Source organism: Gymnoscopelus braueri (assembly GCF_963280865.1).
Source record: "Gymnoscopelus braueri genome assembly, chromosome: 23".
Taxonomy (NCBI): Eukaryota; Metazoa; Chordata; class Actinopteri; order Myctophiformes; family Myctophidae; genus Gymnoscopelus; species Gymnoscopelus braueri.
Window position 1 is genome coordinate 34,246,614 of NC_137625.1, and position 24,370 is coordinate 34,270,983.

At 43.3% G+C, this 24,370-nt stretch overlaps 1 protein-coding gene across 1 annotated transcript in view; it reads left to right on the top strand.

The window, feature by feature from the left end:
• Nucleotides 1–234: 234 nt before the first annotated feature.
• The window catches only part of plxna4 (plexin A4), a 355,677-nt gene continuing 331,541 nt past the window's right edge, over nt 235–24,370 (top strand). The window contains exon 1 of the mRNA XM_080421613.1: nt 235–891. The gene's annotated coding sequence lies outside the window, so the exon portion shown is untranslated. The remainder of the gene's footprint in view (nt 892–24,370) is intronic.

Genomic DNA, 24,370 nt, shown 5'->3' on the forward strand with positions numbered 1-24,370 from the left:
CTCTCTCTCTCTCTCTCTCTCTCTCTCTCTCTCTCTTTCTCTCTCTCAATTCAAATCTGTGTTCGCACTTTCTCTCTCTCTCTCTCTCTCTCTCTCTCTCTCTCTCTCTCTCTCTCTCTCTCTCTCTCTCTCTCTCTCTCTCTCTCTCTCTCTCTCTCTCTCTCTCGCCGCAGCACCTCACACACCGCCTCACTCTGTCAGTTCAGTACAGCAGGAGCGCCGCACCGAGTCGCATCACCAGCAGCACCGCACACACACTCACACACACATGCACACACGCACACACACGCAACGCACAGCCAGAGCCTCCTGCGGAATCCTTCCTTTACAGCCCGTGCATTCACATTTTAACAGATCCGCAAGAAGTGCGTCTTTCTCCCCGGACCCCCGGCCTGGGATGATGGGATATATGGATGGAGGACTATAGGTGCCGCTGTGACTATAGTGTGAAGCCGGGTCTCAGAGCGCTCGGAGCGGCATAGTTGCTCCAAAGGGTCCCGCTGATCATCGGACGGTGATGGGAGTCTAACTGCTGCTATTTCTATTTCCAACAGGATCCGTCATTCAAGAACTAAAACGGGGGGATTTATTTAAGAACCAAGTGGACCCCCATGCAGCCCCGACGGTGCAACTGCATGGTGTTTCTTCCCTGACAAGATCGTTTGGATTATAATATATCATTTTTTGGGGGTTATTGCGCGTTTATCACGCGTTTTCGCATCCTACTATTTTTTGGGGAGTAGCTCTTAAACCAAACCTAACGGAGTTGTTGGGGATCTTTTTTTTTTGGTGCCTCTGAAACGCGTGCCTCTTATTCTAGCCGCAGTGTCGATGCAGCCTGGACTGCAGCTGTTGGAGTGATCCAGAGAGATCCTGCCGTTAGATTCACAGGTAAGGAGAGGACGGGGGGATCCATAGATCACAGCGTGGCGGATCGCCACCAGATCACTTTGTATTATTTGAGGTGTTTTTTGGGGAGGGGTGTCATTTGGGTCAGGGTGTATGTGGAACAGATCCGTTGCCCGTTGGATCCACACTGCAGCAGCGGTGAGTGGATCCAACCAGGTAAGCTAGAGGACCGTTAGATCCACATAGATCACAGCAGGGATCCATCCGCTATACAGTATTGGACACTTTGTATTTGAGGTGTTTATTTTTGGGGGTTGGTGAGGTGGTAGGCTATATAATGGAACAGATCCGCGGGATCCACTGCAGCAGTGAGCTATAGTGAATCCAGCCCAGGTGAATAGAATGGGGAGGCGTGTTCGGTGGTTGGTTGCACCTGTTCTGTCGTAACAGCTCTGCACCACCACGGTACTACTAGGGCTGGGATCCACCGGAACCGGAGGGATCCGATCGGAGTGAACCGGGATCTTTCGGATCTGGTTTCTCTCATTTCAAGGACCACCAACCATCCATAACTCTGAGAGTGTACAAATGGAACCAAATGGACCCGTACGGGTCCATTTGGTTCCATTTGTACACTCTCAGAGTTAGGCTATTATACAGACCTTATTTAAGGGTCCATTTGGAACCCTAGCTCACTGTTAAGAACCAGTGAGGTGTATGAATGTATTGGGAATCGTTCAAAGGGAACCGTTAAGGAATCGGACCGTTAAAATCCTAAAATAAGGATCCCAACCCAACGGACGCACCTCTCCTCTATCACTCTCTCTGCGCCCATCAGTGGGGCTTTGAATTAAAAAACCCTTTCCCTGATCACCCCCCCCCCCCCCCCCCCCCAAGAAATAACACGTTCTAAAGATGATCTCTCAGTAGCCTCATGTAGATGGAACCCAAAGGGGGTCCATTTGGTTCCATTTGTACGCTCTCAGAGTTATGGGGGTCCTTGAAATTTGCTTTAAGCAAAAGTCAGACTGGATCAAATACATCTAAGCTAGTCTAGTCTTGATCCAAGGCTAAGGAGAGGTATAAGACTAGCCTATGGCCTTCAGGCAGAATTGGACGTGTACAACACCCGCATAATGGCTCAGGCTAAAACTACTTGACAAGCTCTCTATTGTGGATCTGATCATGTTTTCTTATTAATCACAACTTATAGACGCAAGCATGAACAGAGCAGGCAGGGTAATTATGCTGGTTTTGTTGTACAGAGTGTTGAGGTTGTAGTGTAGACTAGAGTGGGACTCGTGGTAAAATGAACCGTAACCTTAGATGGCACCTCGCCTGTCCTCCCCGTAGTTCCATGCTGTATGGCGGGGGTCTCTGGCTGTGGCTGGCCGCTGGTCAACCCTGGACTGTCTGGAGCTTTTTGAACTTGAGCTCCGATTATAACGCTTGGCTATGACTTCATGGTTATGATGCTATTATATGGGTTTCTCTTAAATCCAGGGCTTTTTTAATATATATATATTTGTTTTAAAAATGGGAAAATATTAGGTGTCTGGCAACATGCACAGTTTTGTGAATAGCTATGGGGACTGTGCACTTCTTAGTGTGAAAATCCTTTTATTGTGAGCAAATAGGCCAATAGCTTCATACAGTATAGTAGCCTAAAATTGTGTGAAATATGATTTTTCTCCCTTACAATGATTCAGAATATGGACAATATTGGACACATTCATTGTCCTTGTACATCGTAGCCTATAGTCAGAGTCCCCTAGACCTTCATCATCTGCACCAGTACAATGGCAACAATAAGAGATGCTCTATCTTGGTCACTTTGGTCTCAACGGTGATCGGCAGAGAAACACATTTGTGAGGAAATGCCAATGACACAATGACCCACTATGTTCTATAATGTATTTCTATTGTACCATAGTACAATAGAGTTCACTCTATTCTATTGATTCATAACCCATCTTTCCTGATCCATCCTTTTCGCTGCTTTCACATTCCCTTTATGTCAACACTTTACCAGTGTGTGTCATGTCGTCTATTATAGCGTAGCTACTAAATTGACTCGTAAGGTGCTGGTTCTCAAAGTGGGGGGTGGGGGGGGTCTCCCCAGGGGGGTCCTTAGTTGAGGGGGTTCCTGGGGTGGTGAGGAATGGTTTAAAACACTTAGGCTTAAATGCGAGGCGTTGTGAGCTTGTAGATGAGCTATTTTCACAATATTTATCTATGGAACCCAGTCAAACTAAATGTAATGTCTCAACTCCTACAATTGTATGTGCTTGTCGGGGTGGGGGGTCCCCAGTTCAAACATGATTATGTTAGGGTGACCCCAGTTCAAATATGATTATTTTGGGGGGTGTCCCCAGTTCTAATATGATTATTTTGGGGGGTCAGTCACGGCATGAAAAGGTTGAGAACCACTGTGGTGTATATATATAAGGGAAGGGCCGGGTGGAGTGTTGATGTATAAATGGATGTTAGCTGTGCTCTGGGCCAAAGCACTGAGTGGTGCGACAGCTCTGTGTTGTAGTGCTGCGGTGTAGTGCCATGTACAGCTCCTTGACTCCCAAATGCGGCTTCACACACTCACTCTTTCCGCTCCCTTGCTCTCGCTCTCCCTCTCACTCTCTCTCTCTCTCTCTCTTGTGCTCGCCCCTCCTTCCCTCCCTCCTTCCTTCTCTCCTTCCCTCCCTCACTGGTTCACAGAAAGCAGCTGCTTCAGCCTATATATACAAAATGCAGAGCTGTAGTACGGCATGCAGTCACACTGCTGCACGCTGTGAGTCCCCCTCCCTCCCTCCCTCCCTCCCTCTCTGTCTCCCCCCACCCCCTCCCCTCCATCCACCTGCAGCCCAGCCTCAATGCATCAATTCAGGATCACCCCCCCCCCCTCCCACCCACCTAACTATACCGTATGTGATATCACGCCGTATACGCAATCTACACCAATGATGTGTGTTTCATGCTAAGTGTTAATGCACCCTATAGCCATAATAATTACTACTGTGTGTGTGTGTGTGTGTGTGTGTGTGTGTGTGTGTGTGTGTGTGTGTGTGTGTGTGTGTGTGTGTGTGTGTGTGTGTGTGTGTGTGTGTGTGTGTGTGTGTGTGTGTGTGTGTGTGTGTGTGTGCGCGCGCGCGCGCCAAAAAGGGAGGCCTGTGTGCTTTGTTGTAAAGAAACCACAAGGGCTAGTGCAGTATGTATGCATTGGTCTGTGTAATTGCAGTGTGTGTGCATGCACTGGTGGTCTGTGTAGTGCAGTGTATTGTATATGCATTGGTCTGTGTATTGCAAGGTGTATGCACTGGTGCGCGTGTGTGTGTGTGTGTGTGTGTGTGTGTGTGTGTGTATGTGCACTGATCTGTGTAGAGGTGTGTTGTGTGTGTGTGTGTGCGTGTGTGTGCACTCACTGGTGTGTAGAGTTTAGTGTGCATACACTGGTGTGAGTGTACTATTGCTGTGTGTGTGTGTGTTGCAGTGCACCTGTTCAGAGCAGCGGTCTTTGTAGTGCAGCCAGTCAGTGCAGTGTGTGCAGCCTATACTTAGACAATACCGGTTCTCCCACTGACATCAATGGTTAATTGGCTTGAACAGTTAACACGCTGTGGCGTTATGTTGGCCGTCAACAGAGCCGATATTTATGCACCTACGTGGTTTATTATGCACCTACAGCCACATATCAAAGCACACTAATATTGGCAATGATGTTTCTATTAGACGTCACATAATTATCTTCTCTGTCGGATGGAAAAAGCTCATTTGTCAAAAAAAACCATAAAATTCCAAAAAGGGGCAGATCTACAAGCTCAAAACGCGTCGCTTCGCACTGCGTTTCGAGCTTGTAGATCTGCTACTTTTGATGCTTTTGCGTGACGCTGTAGTGTGATCAAGTAAGGGTGTTAATTTACGAAAAAAAAACACAAAAAGTTATGAATATGGAGATGAGAGTTTTTTCTGCCCCGACAGCGACCATTTGTTTGTTTGTATGCAAATGCGTGCAGGGATGGTAAGGTAAAGTGGAGCAGCTGGCAGTCGGGTCGATGGTGGTGGGGGGTGGGGGGTTGGGGGGGGGGGGGAGGGTGGCAAGGTTTCTCACCTGCTGGGTTACTGGCAGGTGGGTCCATGATACCCTCTTGGGCTGATGCCCGTCTCGCTGTGCCTGGCTGACTGGAATCAGAGAATATGTTGTCAGTGTTGGATTCTCCTTGTCTTTATGTGTTGAAGTGTTCTGTGCGTGTGCGCGTGCGTGTGCGCGTGCGCGTGCGTACGTGTGCGTGTGCGTGTGTGTGTGCTCCCCTCTGTCGCATGTCTCGAGGGGAAAAACATTTAATCCTGACGCACTTCTTTGATAATCTGATCCTTTCCCTTTGGTCTCGCCTCAATCCAGTTCAGTGCTGTGTGTGTGTTTAGTCTGCTAACCTATCTGTGTCTGTCTCTCTCTCTCTCTCTCTCTCTCTCTCTCTCTCTCTCTCTCTCTTTCTCTCTCTCTCTCTGTCTCTCTCTGTCTCTCCCTCCCTCCATCTCTCCCTCTGCAGTGGTGGAAAAAGTAAAGTAAAAGTCCGGAACACAAAATGCTATCTTTTGGAAATAGCAGATCTACAAGCTCAGTTACAATGCGACGCATTGTGAGCTTGTAGATCGGCTATTTTCAAATGGCCAAAATGTATATAGGGCTGAAGTGGTTATTGCATGTTTTGCAATAACAATCAAAGTCTGCAAAGTAACTAGTAACTAAAGTTTTCAAATAATTGTAGTTGAGTAAAAGTACAATATTTGCCTCTGAGATGTAGTGGAGTAGAAGAAAAAGTAGCCTACTGACAACTGGAAATACTCCAGTAAAGTAAAACATACCTCAACATTGTACTCAAGTACAGTACTTGAGTAAATGTACTCAGTTACTTTGCACCACTCTCCCTCGGTGCTGTCCGTCCATCAAGGCTGTCCCGCGGTAGTAGTAGAACTTGGAACAGCACAGTGTTTACGGGTCCTGTTCTAGCACCCTTCTCATTGACATACTGTTCTAGCACCCTTCTCATTGACATACTTCCTTCCTGTCTGTTTGGGCGATACGAGAGCTTGCAGTTTGGAGCCGGGGAGTGCGTGGCCTTGTCAATATTATGGCTGGCTAATGGATAAACTCTCACTCCAACCTTGGCAGTGCACATTTATTATTACGTTTGGCTGGCTGGGTGTGCTGCTGTTGATGCTGAGGAGAGAGAGAAGAATACGCTACGCTGCAAAACCCTATGCAACGTGACCCCATCAATGAGAGGAATTGTGAATGAATACAAATCAAGGAGGAGGGGGGGGGGGGGTGAATGGAGGGTTATGGATTCTTTGTAGTGATATGAATGTCTATTGTCTGGTAGTGGCCTCAGCGGAAGTATGTGTGTGTGTGTGTGTGTGGGGGGGCGGTGTGTTGGGGCAGAGCTGGGCTAGATAGACTAGATATTGTTTGGGATACATTGGATAGCGTAATATCATATATATATGGCATATACGTGCACATTTTTTTGTTAATGTTCAAAGATGGCGCAAATAGCCGATCTACGCCGCAGGCGCATTGAGAACTTGTCAATCGGCTATTTTTTGGTTATTACTTCAAGATTGGAGCATTTTAAGTGGTCAAATTAGCAATATGTTTCAGAAACATCTTCCACAACATCTTAATAATCTAGAATATTTCATTTAAAAGCAAAAGGTTAAAGCCTCAAAGTGATGATCTCTTCACCTGGTTGGTAGTATGTAGAACAGCAGGAACAATATTACTAAAACATCATTTTACATATTGTTTGTTAATTGTTTTGGAAACAAGTTCAAACAACACTAGTGTGTGTGGGGGGTGGGGGGGGTTCCGTTCATACTGTTTCACAAATCGCACATTAGTACTTGCCCATAAAAACATTTTAAGTTGTGAGATTTTATTTTGCTTTAATTCATGTGTATGTGTGAACTGGGCACATGTGCATTTGCATGTGCGTGTGCGTGTGCGTGTGCGTGTGCGTGTGCGTGTGCGTGTGCGTGTGCGTGTGCGTGTGTGTGTGTGTGTGCTTCCACGCGCACTGACTAGCAAGCTGCTACGTGCGGGTCTCTGAGACGCGTCGTCATGTCAGGCTGAATGATGCGTCTGTACATGGAACCTGAATGGAGCTCTCTGTTTGTTCTCTCCCTCTCTCTCTCTCTCCCTGGGTGCAATGTCCCCTGCTTGATCACACACACACACACACACACACACACACACACACACACACGCACACACACACACACACACCCTCGGGCTGGAAGGGGACTAGCAGACACGGGCGGGTGTCCAATTATGCCCCCCCTCCCTTCCTGCCACCAGACACCACATTGATGATGGCCAATCATCTGTCACCAACTGTTCTCCCTGCTACTATAACGGACAGACAGTGTTATTGTGTTTTTTCCCATAGTTTGGGACACAGTCAGAAATGCCCTGGGGGGATAATATGAAATGGAATTTCTTCTTCATGTTGATGTTATTATTATTATTATTAGGCCTTTTAAACCCTATTCTTACTTGACCCTCTCCTGTTTGCGCTCAGCACAAAATATCTAAGCCGAAAATAGCCGATTTTAGCGCAGCATCATTGTGTGGTTCGTTGTGTTTGTAGATTTTGCACCTGTCGTGTTAGTGTGTCAATGAACCACTTACACTCTCCAGAGTCTAGACTTTTAGTGAGATGGACCTGAGCTGGCTCTGTACGTTGTGTAACTTGCGATAAATCGACTGCACGTCTATAATAGGGCATGACCGGGGTCCCCCAGGGTTCTGTACTAGGTCTGCTAGTACTTCCCTCTACGCCAGTGGTTCTCAACCTGTGGGTCGGGACTCGATTTTTAGGGGGTCCCCACATGATTTTGAGAGGGGGGTCCCCAGATGACAGTAAAGTGACAATTTAAGGACTTTTAACACCTTTTCAACACCTCAAAAAGGGGGAAAAGGATAAAAAACATTACTGCATCAAAAGTAATCAACAAACTATACTGTAGAAAATTGTCAAACATTGACCAAACTGTCAAATAATGTAAGAAAGATATTTTGAAAATAGCCGATCTGCAAGCTGATCGGTTATTTTCACATGCTTATGTGTTTCCTGCAATTCCAAGTGCTTGTCAGGGTGGTGGATAAATATGATTATTTTGGGGGGCCGCGGGCTGAAAAGGTGAAGAACCACTGCTCTACTTCACCAAACCTCCCCACCGAATTAGCCGAGCTACAAGCTCACAGCGCGTGGTGTTGCGACACGTCCTGAGCTCGTATATCTGCCATTCTTTGCCGAACGCTCATCACCAGAACGGGGTCGCTAGGGTTCGAGTGTGGTTACGTGAATATATGAGACTGGAGGGTCTAGCCTAAGTCCTGTCATGTTTGGAGTTGAAACTACAACGAGGGGAGATGATATCAGTGACTGATGGACTTCTGGGGGGCTTTGATCCCGACTCCAATTTAAAGGAGGGGCGTTTCGCGCTACAATAAGATAGTAATTGCTTACAAGCATGTAATTAACCCTTTGATACGCGCCACGGAGCTGCATATTGATGTGCGTCGGGATGATGACGGGGTGGGGTGGGGAAGGGGTGGTCGGGGGGGGCTTATCATCTGAAGCGAGGATCTCTCAAAACAATAGACGGCATTGAATTCTTACGGCAAGAAATCAATACGCGTCACGGCAGCCCCGAGTTAATGAGAACCTTTGTTCTTCCTCCAGAATTGGTTTGCTCAGCATGCGTGTGATACGTTCAAGAGAAGATGTGTGTGTGTGTGTGTACGCGTGTCGTGTGTGTGTGTGTGTGTGTGTGTGTGTACTTACGTACTATACTTGCGAAGGCCAAATGTCCCCACAAGTATAGTAGAATTTGAGAATTACACATTGTGAGGACCATTTTCATGGATTTGAAGGTCTCCACAACTGATTTAACTCTTTTGGATTCCATAGAAGTCAGCATGTCTTCTATGCCATGAACCAAACATAGGCTGCGACGTGTTGTAGCCTTGTAGATATCCTATTTTCGGGTTATTCGTTATTTTAAGATTAAAGAGTATTTGATGTGTTCAAACTACCAAACTAGCATGTTCAACCGTCCAGAAAATCCCAATGATCGCAGATATTTCATAAAAGCAAAGCCCTCTGGCGTCTGGGCATTTTGTTTTAAAATACAAAATGACTATCCTTTTCTGTCACTGCTGGTAAGGGTCGACTTTAGCAGCAATCTGCAATTTCTTCAATGGGTTGGCTTTATGGCTACTGTCGTGGAATTCTGGATCAATCAGCAATCGATGAGGCACATAGGAGTCGTGACAATATTCTAGGTGGTGATGATTATGCTTTATGTTACATGATATCATGGTCAGAAGTACATTATCTCATGTCAGTGGTACAGTAGTTCTGCCTCGAGCACAGGGCAGAGATCATAGTTATACTGTAGCTGCCTGAAGGACAAACTGAACCATAACAAGATAGGCTGTACCAAAACAATAGCTATTGGGCCTAGAGGAGACATTGAGGCTCTCACAAGCTGTCACATATCATAATGTATCGTAGAAGTATTATAAGTGATGGTATAATATAAAGGTTAGATATAAGCAGCCATATAATACATTACATTACTAATTCTGCATATTGTGCTAATTGTTTATGAAACACAGTGCTATTGTGTGTGTGGGGGGGGGGGCTCCTTTCACGCTGTTTGACAAACAACATATTAGGATTTGGCATGGCAACGCATTTTCACAATGTGCCAAAAAACAATACACTCAACGTGGCAAACATAAAGTAAAAATAGCATTTATAAAATTGCCTTCCTAAAACGTTGAAGTCCTCACAAGGACAGTAATACGAGTGTGCACGCATGTGTGTGTGTGTGTGTGTGTGTGTGTGCGCTTGTGTGTGCGCCGTGCATGCAAAAAAAAAAACACACTTTCTCTTCACAAGTAATGTCTTTTTTCATCTTGGCAGCCAGAAGTCCTATTAGAGGAGTCACGTGTCTCCATAATGAAGGCCAGAACATGTTCGTACCATACATCACACTCTTGTCTCAACACTTCTATTTTCACCCTCTCGCTTTTTTCCTTCTCTCTCACATTACCTTTTCATCTCCTTTCTCTCTCCGTTACATCTCAGAGGCAAATATTGTACTTTTACTCGCCTACAATTATTGGACAATATCACAATATCAGATCTACAAGCTCAGCCAATATCAGATCTACAAGCTCACAATGTGTCGCGATGCGACGCGTTGTGAGCTTGTAGATCTGATATTTTCCAAATGATTGTATACATTTACTTGGTACTTTAAGTACATTTTGATGCCAATACCTTTGTACTTATACTCAAGTAAATTATGAATACCAGACTTGCACTTGTGACAGAGTATCTCAGCATTATAGTATTGATACTTTTACTTTTTTTTAAATTGAGTACTTCTTCCACTGACTAGGATGCTCTCCTGCCTGCGGTTCTTCTGTCTCCTGCCAGAAAACCATCGCGTGTGTGTGTGTGTGTGTGTGTGTGTGTGTGTGTGTGTGTGTGTGTGTGTGTGTGTGTGTGTGTGTGTGTGTGTGTGTGTGTGTGTGTGTGTGTGTGTGTTCTTCTGTCTCCTGCCAGAAAACCATCGTGTGTGTGTGTGTGTGTGTGTGTGTGTGTGTGTGTGTGTGTGTGTGTGTGTGTGTGTGTGTGTGTGTGTGTGTGTGCGTGTGCGTGCGTGTCAACAGAAGCTACTGGAATGTTTGACATTGGAATGACCTTTGATAAAGATTTTGATTGATTGATTGAATACTAAGTCAGAAAATGTCATATTGTTTCACAAATCGCTAATTAGGACTTGGCCATACGAACATTTTCAGTCGTGAGATTTTGTTTTTCTTTAATCCATGGATATATAAGCCAGTGGTATGTAAACAGTAATACATAAACGGCTCTCTTTGATGCACTGACTGCACACAGGCTCTTATTTTTCTGTGTGCCAAGCTGAGCATGACGAGCAATAAATTAGTTTTGTTGGAGATGCATGAAATGACGAGAAAATTGCAAAGACGATCTCAGTCAGGACGTTCTCTCTCTCTCTCTCTCTCTCTCTCTCTCTCTCTCTCTCTCTCTCTCTCTCTCCTCTCTCTCTCTCTCTCTCTCTCTCTCTCTCAATCTCTTCTTCCATTTCCTCTTGCTGAAGTCTGCACAAGGATTAAGCCCCTAATTCTTTTTTCATTCAGCCTGTTTTGAAGAAGCGTGTGTATGCATGCTTAAATACAGCCCCCCCCCCCCAACACACACACACACACACACACACACACACACACACACACACACACACACACACACACACACACACACACACACACACACACACACACACACACACACACACACACACACACACACACACACACACACGCCTCCCGTGTTATTAGTGCATATTATTGAGCAAGAACTCGACAGCGACAGCTCTCAGTCTTTATCAATAAAATCCTTCACGCTCCTCATGCCAGCTGTCTGGAATGTTCTGAAAGTCACCCTCCTCCTCGAGCAGACAGACAGACAGACAGACAGACAGACAGACAGACAGACAGACAGACGCACATGGCCTTCTATTCACATCATGGATAGGTGGGGAGGTCGGTAGACAGACAGGCAGTACCTTTATTGATTCCTGTGGGGACATTAAGCTTGAAACACAGGTTAGGTACAACGAGTCGTGGGGTCACGTCTTCAATATCAAGAGGGTCTTCCTCTCTCCTCAGTGAACCAATGATACCAACGCGTTGTCACACCCCTGCCGTCAAACAAGTGACGGCTGGGGACGGCACTATTTTACGGGGGTTTCGGGGGTACCTGTTTTTCGGGGGTACCCGCGATGTAGCATGCTGACGGGGGGACTTGATGATTTACGATTCTGATGCTATCGGTATGCAACTTGAACGGCGCTGATGAGAATTATTCCGGATTTTTAATCTGCATGGTAAATCACGTCACCAACGGTAGAAACCGTATTGAATAGATGGGTACCACCTTGTTTTGCAATCATCCATGTGGAGCATACACGTTATTATGTGATTCCATGCCCTCTACTCTGTGCCACTGAGCTGGGCGAAGGTGCATGTTCTTGGATGGAATCTAAGAATCCGCCAAACTAAATGCATTTTGAGAGGTTTATTGCTCATTTTACATTATGTAAATTAGTTCACATTGACGCACTGTGTCTTCTTGAGCAACACTTGAGCGGCGACTCGACACAGCCATCGTATTTGGTCACGCTTGGCCGTATTGTAGTTTTGTCGTCGCTAGTGTGAAGGCAGCATTACTGTAGTGCCAGTGGAAGGATAATGATTTCTTACTTCTCTTTCATCCTCCTAAAAAAACGCACACACAATAAGTGAAGGGGTGCACACACACACACACACACACACACACACACACACACACACACACACACACACACACACGCACACGCACACGCACACACTCAACCTCTCATTTCCCCCTCAGGACATATCACAGTCGAGCAGCACAAAGGCTGAGGATGTCACAGGCAGAATTAACCACTTAAACCTTAAACTTAAACCCCCCGTATTGTGGGGTGTGACACTATAACAGAAAACAGAAAAGACACTAGTATACAGAGCCCGGAGGGACTCCGCTGCTCAACCATATGGGGTTTATAAGTGGTTAACAAGGCTTTTTACCAGTGGTGTAGTAACTATACTCAAGTACTGTACTTAAGGACAATTTTGAGGTATTTTTTACTTTGCTGGAGTATTTCCAGTTTTCAATACTTTTACTTCTACTCCACTACATCTCATCTGTACTTTTACTCCACTACAATTATTTAAAAACTTTAGTTACTAGTTACTTTGTAGATTTTGATTATTATTACAAAACATACATTAACCACTTCAGCCCAAAATATACATTTCGGTCTTTTGAAAATAGCCGATAGTCAAGCTCACAATGCGTCGCATCGCAACGCATTGTGAGCTTGTAGATCTGCTATTTGCTAAATATTTTTTTACATTTGAGAACTTGAAATGGGACATTTTGCATAATGAGTACTTTTACTTTTGGTACTTTAAGTACATTTTGATGCCAATACTTTTGTACTTTTACTCAAGTACAGTTTGAATTCCGGACTTTTATGTAACAGACTATTTCTATACTTGAAAAAATTTGAATACATTTTCCACCACTGCTTTTTACACGGAGACATTTCCATGTCCTTCTCTGGTGTGAGAAGTGAGAGAGTTTGGGATTTTGCCTTTTTCCTTTTTGTGGAACAATGTGTGTGTTTTGGTTTGGTTGGAGACTTGGAAAGGTTGGTGTGTTCATGAATAATAGAGTGTTTTGCCTCGTTGACTCGTCGCCAGCGTCCAGACGCTTGCCAAAGTGCTGGTGAGAATGTTTTTTTTGTAACATTTTCATTCTGCTCTCTCCTGGAATAGAACTGAAGTGTTTATCCGTGTATTTATATGCTAATCGTTCTCACAATTTCCCGGGGTATTGATTTTCAATCACTTTTGATTAATCCAAGTGACGGTTCCCAACCCACCCCATTCGGATGCTATCAATGCATTGAATGGGACTTTGTCACGTTTTATCAGACCATTGAATGGGCAAAGTAGGCGACATACTGACCTACCCGCGATTTATCAGACCATTCATTGGGTGTTATCAAGACATACTGACCTACCGACGGAGATGACTTAAAAAGTTCAGTTCTGGTTTTGGTTTCGGACCATGACGGAGGCGCGCAGTCTCAAGTGAACTGGAACCGTTGTGACGTTCGCTTGAGCCTACTCAGCGCCGTTGGAGTCATGTACCGATAGGCACAGAATCGTAAATCATGTTGTGGGGACTGCTCCGCCTCCGAGTAGGTCAGTAGCTCCTGATTACGCCCAATGAATGATCTGATAAATCGCGGGTAGGTCAGTATATCGCCTACTCGTCGCCTACTCGCCCATTCAATGGTCTGATAAAACGTGATAATCTCCCATTGAATGCATTGATAGCATTCGAAGCCGGTGCCCAACTTGCGGTTTGTGGCCCCACTGGTGGACTGGGAGGATATTGCATGTGGGTCACCAAATAATTGGCAAAACACTTCAGATTTTTATGTTACACATTCCACGCCAGAGTTTAATATCATAATGTACTCACCTGTGCCAGCGATTTATTGTCGTTTTTTTGTTTTTTCACGTCGCCACAGCTAGACCTCGCTAAATACCTTAAGATCGCGTGTTAAACTGTTTGTAGACACACAGGGTAGCTGTGTGAGTGGCCCAGAGAAGACCGCTTCGATCGGCGATCGGCCATTTTGAAGTTGTTGCGGTGTATGTTAAACAGCGATCAGCGAGGAGAAAAACAACAACCGAGATAATGGAGGATTATGGGAAGATTTAGAGCGGAGGCGGGTGGGAACGAAAATCTCCGGATACGGATATTTCCATATCCGGGTGTGCTACAATGAAATGTGTCACTGCGAGGGAGGCCTACAATGAAATGTGAACCTGCGAGAGAAAAAAAAAAAGACCACTTCGCGTAGATCTACGCGATTGGCACGCAATGTGTTAAAGCGGCACTATGTAAGTTTTTCTTTATGAATAAAATGTAATTTTGTCCAATCTGTATGAGTATTAATACAATATAACTCATACAATTTGGGTGGTTGTATTTTGTCTCCCTGCTCTTCTATTGAGACATTTTAGATTGTGTCAAAGGTCAGGTCTCACCCAGACAAGTGATCAGATGGGTGGACCGCAAATGCTTTTGCATTCTGTGTCATTTTAAGATTTCTTTGGCTATGAAAAAATAGCAGATATACAAGCTCATAGCGCGGCCGAGTGCCGCACTATGAGCTTGTAGATCTGCTATTTCAGAAAAATCTTGAACATTTGTGCATGAAGATATATGTTTTTGGAAACATTTGATAACTCAGGTCTTTGCTTCTGGGGAGGGGGGGGGGGGGTCCCTGGAACAACATATTTTGATGGGGGTCGGCGGCCAAAAACATATAATTTTGGGGGAACTTATTTGCAATGTAGATGCGGTCCACCATCTAAAAATGTGTTGTTCCAGGGACTCCCCAGAAGCAAAGCTTTGAGTTACAAATGTTCGCTTTAAAAAAATATATATATATATTCAAAGATTAGCACCATATTTCAAGATTTTTCAAAAATAGCAGTGCAGCGCTATGAGCTTGAAGATCTGCTATTTTTTAATAGCCAATCTAAAAATGACACTTTCCCCGTCTTAATGGGTTAATCCAGAGTGATTCACAGTAAGCGAGGTAAACACGAGGTAATACATCACATGCATAGAAACAGTAATCTAGGATCATAGGTAAACCAAGAACCTATCATCAGGCTAAACAGTCTGACATCAAATTATAATCTGTACATTGAAATTATACACACTGTAGGATGCCAGGTCTACTAATGAACCTGACATCTGTCTACATAAACATGCTATCTAAATTACATGGACCCTGAACCAGAACAGGTTTCTAAAACACTGGATTAAACTTTAAGCATTTAAGGTCGTTGGCTCTTGAATGAGAACGTTTAGTTGTTCTTCCAGTCGAGACTCGTCTCTCGAACCTTCACCGTCTCTCTATTCCCAGGATGGTGAATCATTGCTAATCATATCCTGCTGCTTGTTTACTCAACAAATATTAGGAGAGCAAGAGGACAAAATGTAATCCTTGAACTTTGACACATAGTGTGTAATGTGTCATCATCTCTCTTTGTTTCTTCTTGGGTTGAAATTTCACTTTCAAGTCCATACAGGACGTGTGCAATTTAAGTAAATGCTGTGAACCCAGGTGAGCAAATGACTGGCTAGGTGGTCACAAGGATGACTTCACCCATTTTCAACCTATCTTCGTGTAATTGGTCCTGACTAATGCTCATAATAATATGGTACCATTTCGTCCACTATGTCTGTGTCGCATAGGAGCGCCGTGGACACTACAGAAACCTGCCTACCAGTGACATCGTCGTTTGGATTTTTTTTTTTTCCAAACAAGATTTTATCTTTTATTAACGCGAGAACAATTGCGTCATTATAGCATGCTGACTTTCCAGGAATAGAAAGCTCGATTAGCTTGGATTCCCCATCGATGATGTCACTTCTAGGTAGGTTTCTGGGGGGGGGGGGGGGGGGCTGCAGAGGATGCTACATATGGAATATGGAGATAACAGGTTTCTGACCAACAATGACGATATGGTCTTTTAAATGTTTCTACTATAATAAAACACACACCGTCCCTCCCCTGCCTCCCACGCAGCTATCTGTGTTCCCATGGCAACCTGATTTGTCAACTGAGAACCTCTACTGAACAAGAGACACTGACCTTTTTGGAGTTGTGTTGTTCTGAAATTGAAAGATTCAGGCAAACTTCCTGTCACAGTAAAAAAGAATGTACAACTCCATCTGTGAGTAGCTTGTAGGAGTCAGTATTCTCTCTAGATTTTGTCCTGACGCAGCAGGACTGATGTTCAAGTTAGCAACATTGAGTGTATATTTAGTAATGATATAGAGGATATTTGTAACATAGTTTTATCAATACATTATTTATTTGCTAAAATAAATACAACTTTTGAAAAGGTTATGTATTGTGTTTCTCACTATGCTTCTAGTACAGGATTCCGAATATTTTAAGCCCTATTTGGTAAGAAATTATAATTTTTTTTGAGTGGAAGTGTGATTTAGAAGCATATTAAGTAATTTATGGTGGTAGCTGGCATGATTTAATTGCCGTACTATACTGTAAACAATATAGTGCTATTTGGCACCTCTAGTGGTGCTATATAGCACCTTTGTGGTTCTATATAGCACCCTTTGACAAAGGTGCTAGTATAGCTACTTAGCACCATTAGACCAAAAACGCACTACGAGCCAAAGAAACGATTTTGGTGCTATATAGCACCGTTTGTTTTTAGTGTGTAGGCTACGTCGATAATGACAGAAATTATTATTAAACAGAAAAAAGTTTTAGTCTCAGGTAGTACTTGTATAAGACTCAATTATATCTCTTGCAGTGGAGTTATGGCAAGCATTCCTGTTTAATTAGTATGTGAATAGAGAGAGTCCAAAATGTAGATCACCTAGTGTCTAGGTCATGATGACATTACATCACAATACATCACGGGGGATACAGAAATCTGCACCCAAACTGAAACTATGTTTTTCCCTGGTTCAAGGTTTTATTCAGAGAGAACCTGCAATCTGTAATAATGTATCATTCATTTTGGTACGATGAGGGCTTAGAGTGGCACAGCACACACTGTTCTGGTAAGATTTGATAGCAGCCTCAGGTCAAGGTCAACTTGCATAGGCATATACTTATGACTCTAGCCCATTCAGATTCTACAAAGGCCTTCTAAATCAGTAGTTCTCAAACTTGTTTTGGACTCCCCAGAAGAGAAGATTTGTGTTGCAAAATTATTCAAAATGTTTTCAAACATTTTCAGAAAATAGCAGATGTATCCCAAAAAGATTTTTTATACAATTTATACATTTGAAAACTTGTGAAACGGGACATTCTGCATAATGAGTCTACTTTTGGTACTGTAAGTACATTTTGATAACAATACTTTTGTGGTTTTAGTACAAGTACATTTTGAATTCCAGACTTTTACTTTAATAGAGTATTTCTACATTGCATTATTGATACTCTTACTTAGGTAAAACATTTGACTACTTTTTCCACCACCGGTAATTCAACCACACGTCTTACATTCAACCTTTCACTATACTGAACACTGGGCAGACTTTTACTCCCAAGCCACGGACCACCATTCAAGTCCTTCTCCATTCAGCTTCCATTCGACACAGAGATTTAGGCAACGCTCCAATCTCCCGAAAAACCACTACAAACCCTGGAGCAGGCTGAGAGAGGAGGGGAGAGCAGGGGAGAGCCACTTCTGTTTTGAGTTCTGTTTTGAGTGAAAAGCTCTCTGGCCCCGCATGCACTTATGAACGTTGGATTGTTATATTGGCATTTGGATATTAATGCCAAGGCTTTTTCTTATTTTATTAATATAATTATTATTGCAAAATAGGCTTGTGTGACGCTGTAGTATGATCAAGTAGGGCACAAATGTGCGTAAAAACACGAAAAGTTTAAATAGGTTTAAAGAGGTTTTTGCTCGACGGCGACGATATGCATTATGTCTGTTTGAAATGTATGATGCTGGTGAGAGGACAGCAGGGGAGATAGGAGAAGAGAAGAAGAAGACAGATTGATTGATTGATTGATTGATTGATTGAAATTTTTATTAGGCAAAAGAATGTAAAACAACACAGTTACATTTATAATACTTTTGTCTAAAAGGTCCGACCAAAAAAACAGAACGGGTAGAAAAAACACTGGAAACCTTTTTAATCCTGCTATCAGAATCAGAGTTGCCTACAAAAGTCCACACGTGTGCTTCATAAGAATACTTTTGGTGTAAACTAAGAGATTCACTGAATATATCATCAGCTATAATGATCACCCAGGACTTCCTGGTTCACATAGCGGCCAGAGCTGTGATTGGTCTACCTTTGAGGGGACATAAACTACATACAAACATACCTACTGTACATACAGTAGATACATAAATAAATAATAATATGGATCCCACGGGTATTTTTTTCGTCACTGTACATTTGTACAAGTATGAGAAATTTGTCCTCTGCATTTAACCCACCTTAGTTGTTAAGGTAGCTCTCCACCGCTCTGCCGTCGGCGGCGGTAAGCGTTGGAAAATCTGAAAAACACTGTTGCGGGTCGCATCAAAAGTCTTTTAATTGGTGGTGATGTACACTAAGTAGATAAGTGGAATTGGTATGTTGTGCGATACACTAATAACAGGCTTACGACCGTCGGATAGCGGCGGGCTTGTTGTTGAGAAAGACATCAACCCATAGTCTATTTATAGCATCACAGTAGCCGCCTGCCGGTGTCGGCTCTCATGGTGCGTTTAGCAACTTTCCTTCACACCTTCCGACCGACTGATGAAGAGCTACCTTTAGGAGCAGTGGGCGCTACGGGGCCAGCAGCACCTGGGGAAAAGTTAAGGGTTAAGTGTCTTGCTTAGGGACAGTTTGACACGTAGATCGTGGTGTGAACTGGGGTCCCCCGCCCCATACACACACACACGCACGCACACGCACACGCACACGCACACGCACACGTACGTTCTGCCTTGACCTTCAGCCTTTGGTTTAGACTACTGCATATAAACAACCAACAACATAGTCTAGATGTCTATAAATGTCTCTTGATGCGTAATTAGGAATATACACAGTATATGAATTGGTAAATACTGTTATTGCACTTGGTTGACCTTTTATAGGCAGGAGTGGTAGCAGCAAAGTTATTGGCGGTGATGTGCACTAAGCAGATATGTGGAATTGGTGTTTGTGTGCGTGTGTGTGTGTGTGTGTGTGTGTGTGTGTGTGTGTGTGTGTGTGTGTGTGTGTGTGTGTGTGTGTGTGTGTGTGTGTGTGTGTGTGTGTGTGTGTGTGTGTGTGTGTGTGTGAATGGGGGTCATTGAGGTGGAGGGGGTTAGTGAGGGTCAGTGTGGGATTGTCTGTCAGCTCCACTGCCATGGGGAGAAGAAATGCCATTGAGAAGAGCAATGATGATGATGCGTCCAAAATACTTCTGATATGTTTATGCCACAGGCTTTTTGGGTAGGGTGGGGGGTGGGGGGTTAGGGCCCAGGACAGGTATTTTAGGCGACAGAGATGAATGTGGAGATAACTTTTTTTCCCTGAGTCTTAACAAGCCTGGAGCACAGTTTGGACGATCAGCCATGACACAGAGAAGAGCCCTTTAGCTAGAACAATCAATAGAAGAGTTATATGCCTAAACCTTTTTGGCATTGATTATTATTTAATTTTTTTATAGTTCAAATACATTTTGAAATGTTTTTCAAAATAGTAAAACATGCCAAAAAAGTTTAAGCATAAGGGATAAGGCGGTGCGCAACATAGGGCCCTTAGTTTTAAGGGCCTGCCCCCCCCCCCCCCACACACACACGCGCGCTAACGATGACGCATTTTCGGGACGGCTCAGGAGGTAGAGCGGCCGCTTGGGAACCAGAAGGTTCCCGTGTTTTGAATGATTTGATTGATCCCGGGTTAGTGTCAAAGTGTCCTTGAGCAAGACACTTAACCCCTAACTGCCTCACGATGACACATGGATTAAAGTTTTCAGTCGCCCCACAACTGATTTCAGTCATTTGGATTCCATAGAAAATAGCTTATCTATTGAGGCTATTTTTGGTTATTCATTTAAGATTATAGCTTTTGAAGTGAAATATGTTATTTATGAAATATCTCCCATAAAACCCTAATGTCTCAGTTATTTCACATAAAAGCAAAGGTTAAAGCCTCAGTCTGCGATTTCTTCACCTGGTTGGGAGTATGTATACTGTAGAACACCAGTGTAAACAATATTAGTAAAACACCATTTTACTTATTGTGCTAATTGTTTAGGAAACGGCACTCTAGTGTGGGGTGGGAGGGGGGGGGGCTCCTTTCATGCTGTTTCACAAATCGCAGATTAGAATTTGTCCTGACAAGAATGTTCAGTCGTGGGATTTTATTTAGCTTTGATCCGTGTGATGAGCAGGTTGGTGTCTTGCATGGTTTCGCCCGCCGTCGGTGAGTGAACGTATGTGTGAACGAATCGGAGAACGTAATGCTCATTGTAAAGAGCTTTGGATAACAGCACCATTTACCATTTCCACCATTCTGCTGTGATGTGACACTGGGAGGAGCTTTATTTCATTATCGCTGACTCTTCAGAAAACGATTAATATCAAGGAGAAACTCCCCCCCCCCACAAAAAAAAGCAATAGCCGTTGAGATGTCTTAGGTGTATGTCCCCTAGGGCGTGTGTGTGTGTGTGTGTGTGTGTGTGTGTGTGTGTGTGTGTGTGTGTGTGTGTGTGTGTGTGTGTGTGTGTGTGTGTGTGTGTGTGTGTGTGTGTGTGTGTGTGTGTGTGTGTGTGTGTGTGTGTGTGTGTGCGCGCGCGCACGTGCGTGTGTTTGTGTGTGCACGCGCATGTGTGTGTGCGTCTGCGCGTGCGCTTATTTAATGCGCTCTATGGCGGTATACTGCGTGCAGGAAGGAAAGGCAGGCTCTTTGAGAGTGATGACAGAGTAGATTTATGAGGCAGCGAGTCATTTAATCACCGCCGACGTCTCACTAGAGCTCTTCTCTCCCTTCTCCCCTCAGAAGCCCCCCCCCCACCCCCGCTAACCCGCCCCCCATAACCGAGGCCCCCCCCCCTCCCTATCCTTCCTCTGTCACTTCATCTCTCTCTCATGTTGTATAGTTAGAATATAGCATCCTCCTCTGTCAGGTCTCCTCTGCCTCTTGTTGTATAGTTAGAATATAGCATCCTTCCTCTGTCAGTTAATATCTCTCTCACGCTGCAGGTAGAATATAGCATCTTCCTTCTTTGCCAGAATGTGTTAGGAAATGGGATCTCTCTCCTGCCGGAAGGAAGGGCACTTTTGACACATTCTGTCAGACTATTCATTTTTTTTGTTTTGTTTCCGGAGACCATAACCGCAGGGCTGCAAATATCTCTACTGAAGATATATATATATATATATATATATATATATATATATATATATATATTAGGGGTGGGACGATATATCGATATATCGATATATCGCGATACTTTCTCCCGCGATAAATAATCGATATCCTCCCGGAAAATATCGATATTAAAAAAAAATAATAATAATAATAATAATAATAATTGTTTTTTTTTTTTTTTTTTAAGTTTGTGATACGTTGTTTTTCCTACTCTGTATTTGTGTAATGATGATTTTGAACTGTTTGGTGCTATTTTATGTGTTTATGAATTGAATACAAGGACTATCGTGATATATCGTTGGTGAATTTTCATGCAATATATCGTGATATCGCAATATATCGATATTTTCAGATATCGTGATATATCGTTGGTGAAATTTCATGCAATATATCGTGATATCGCAATATATCGGCATTTTCAGATATCGTGATATATATTGTTATCGTGGGCCTAATATCGTGATACATATCGTATCGTGAGGTACCCATATCGTCCCACCCCTAATATATATATATATATAGTAGGCATGTCAATTATTTTCCGCAAATCGATTAAAATCGATTCAAACTGGTGACAATCGATTTAATAAACAATTTATCGTGATGCAAACACAAAAAAGAAGAAGAAAATACAGGATCTTTCTAAGAGAATTGATAAAAAAAATAGTTTTCAGTCATTTGCTGTATTGAAAAGAGGATAAGAGAAAACACAGTGTTGTAAAAGAAAATTAAAGAGAAGAAAATGCTGGATTTGTGTAAGAGATTTTTTTTTTTTTTTCGGTCATTTGTCTAGAATTTTTTTTTTGTGTCAAAAATGTTTTGAAAAATCGTATTGTGAACCTAGTATCGTGATTCGAATCGTATCATGAGTTGAGTGAATTGTTACATGCCTAATATATATAGATAGATAGATAGTATGCTATGAACCTATACCCACTGCTTTGGAAACCAATCATGTTACCGCCCCGGTATGAAGGACCACCCTAAATACCTAGGATTGGTTCTGCAATACAGGTGTTTCTTTAACCACTTAAACCCTTTATTCTTAGTGAAACACACCTGAGTTACAACTGAACTTGGACCATTTTTTTCTTTCACCCACACCAAACCTCTTCACCAAAGAAAGCACTAAAGCAGATCTACAAGCTCTACAAGCTCCTAACGCGTTGTGAGTTTGTAGATCAGCTATTTCCAGCTACTGTTCTCCTCAGAATAGGGATTTTAGGGTCACAAGTGGTTCATGTAGTAACTCTTGAGGAGGGGGGCCCGGGACCCCCTGTTGAAGACCCATGATTTAGAGACTGACTTGGTGTGAGCGTGTTGTCAGCTTCTAGATCTGCTTCTTTTGCTATTTTTGAATTTTAATCCTGAAAAGTAACAGTTTTGGACATGCAGTATGAGGGTTTTCACCCGACAGAGACGATATACAGGCTGGAGGAACTCTTTTCATTAGGAATTACTCCAATGTCCTCCAGAATGACACAGCCTGACCTCATTCCAGTTGTTTGTATAAACCAGTATAAAACCAGTGGAGTGGAAATCTTTCTAAGACTTTTTCATCATCTCCACCAGGGATTATTATAACGAATGAAGTCCGTCCGTAATCCACACAGTTCTCAAACCAGAGACGTACGTGTGTGTGTGTGTGTGTGTGTGTGTGTGTGTGTGTGTGTGTGTGGATAGGATAGGGTGGACTAAATCTACAACTGTGTAGTTCAAATTCATGTTCTCCACTACACATTTCATCCTCACACGCTCAAAATAGTTTTACGCACGCACACGCGCACACACACACACACACACACACACACACACACACACACACACACACACACACACACACACACACACACACACACAGAAGCATATAGAGTGTGCGAGACAGAGAGGGAGAAATGAAAGCAGCCGTTTACTGGTTTATTATAAAGCTCCACAAAGCCTTGGTGATTATCAAACATGTAAGAAGTTAATCTCATAGGTCAAGTCTGTTTATGGCTCGGTGCAGGGGGGGAGGAGAGGGGAACGGCAGAAGGAGAGAGATGGATGGAACACTATCTACAAGCTTGCATCTACAACAAGGGTTCCCAAACGTATCAGGCCGCGACTAGCCAAACTACAAGCGTTGTGAGCTTGTAGATCGGCTATTTTCACAATGTTTGCCTCTTTCTTACGTAATATTTGACACTAATTTGGTATTAAAAAGGTCTTAAAAGTCATTAAACTGTCACTTTATAAATGTGCAGATACCCTGTATACACTTATACTGTATGTTGGTTTATTTACTGTTTGGTGTGTAAACAATGTTCCACATTAATAAAAAATTTTGGGGACCCGTCTGGGGGTCCCGATCCGCAGTTTGTGAACCACTGATCTACTATAAAGCGGTGGCGGGTGTTTAGCTTGTGGATTGGCTATTTTTGGCAAATAATTTGGTGTAGATTGTGGAGAAAAAGATGCGGCCCTAGTATAGAGCCCTGATTAGTATAGAGCCTTCAATTACACACCCCATGAGGATTTATTTTAAATACATTTGATGACCTGGTGGTTTGATGACTCCACTGGTCATCAAAATATTGTCTCAGGAATGCGACAAAAAAAAAAAAAATCCATGAATTCAAGGCTTCATGGGGTGAGTAATTGATAGAAAATAAGTAATTGTTTGGGTGAAATACTCCTTTAAGTGATTAATTTGGGATGAACGGTTGATAATCGCTGGATGTATCATCCACTGATGTACTCGGTCGGGCATAACTGATCTCGTTATCCGTTCCTGATCTCGTTAAAAGTGTCTCAGCCCGACGAACTGATACGCCCCCGACTTCAGAAGTAGGTTTGCATTTGATAAGCTTCATAATAAACAAGCTGAGACCAGTTGGAACGACAGTAAACCTAAAACG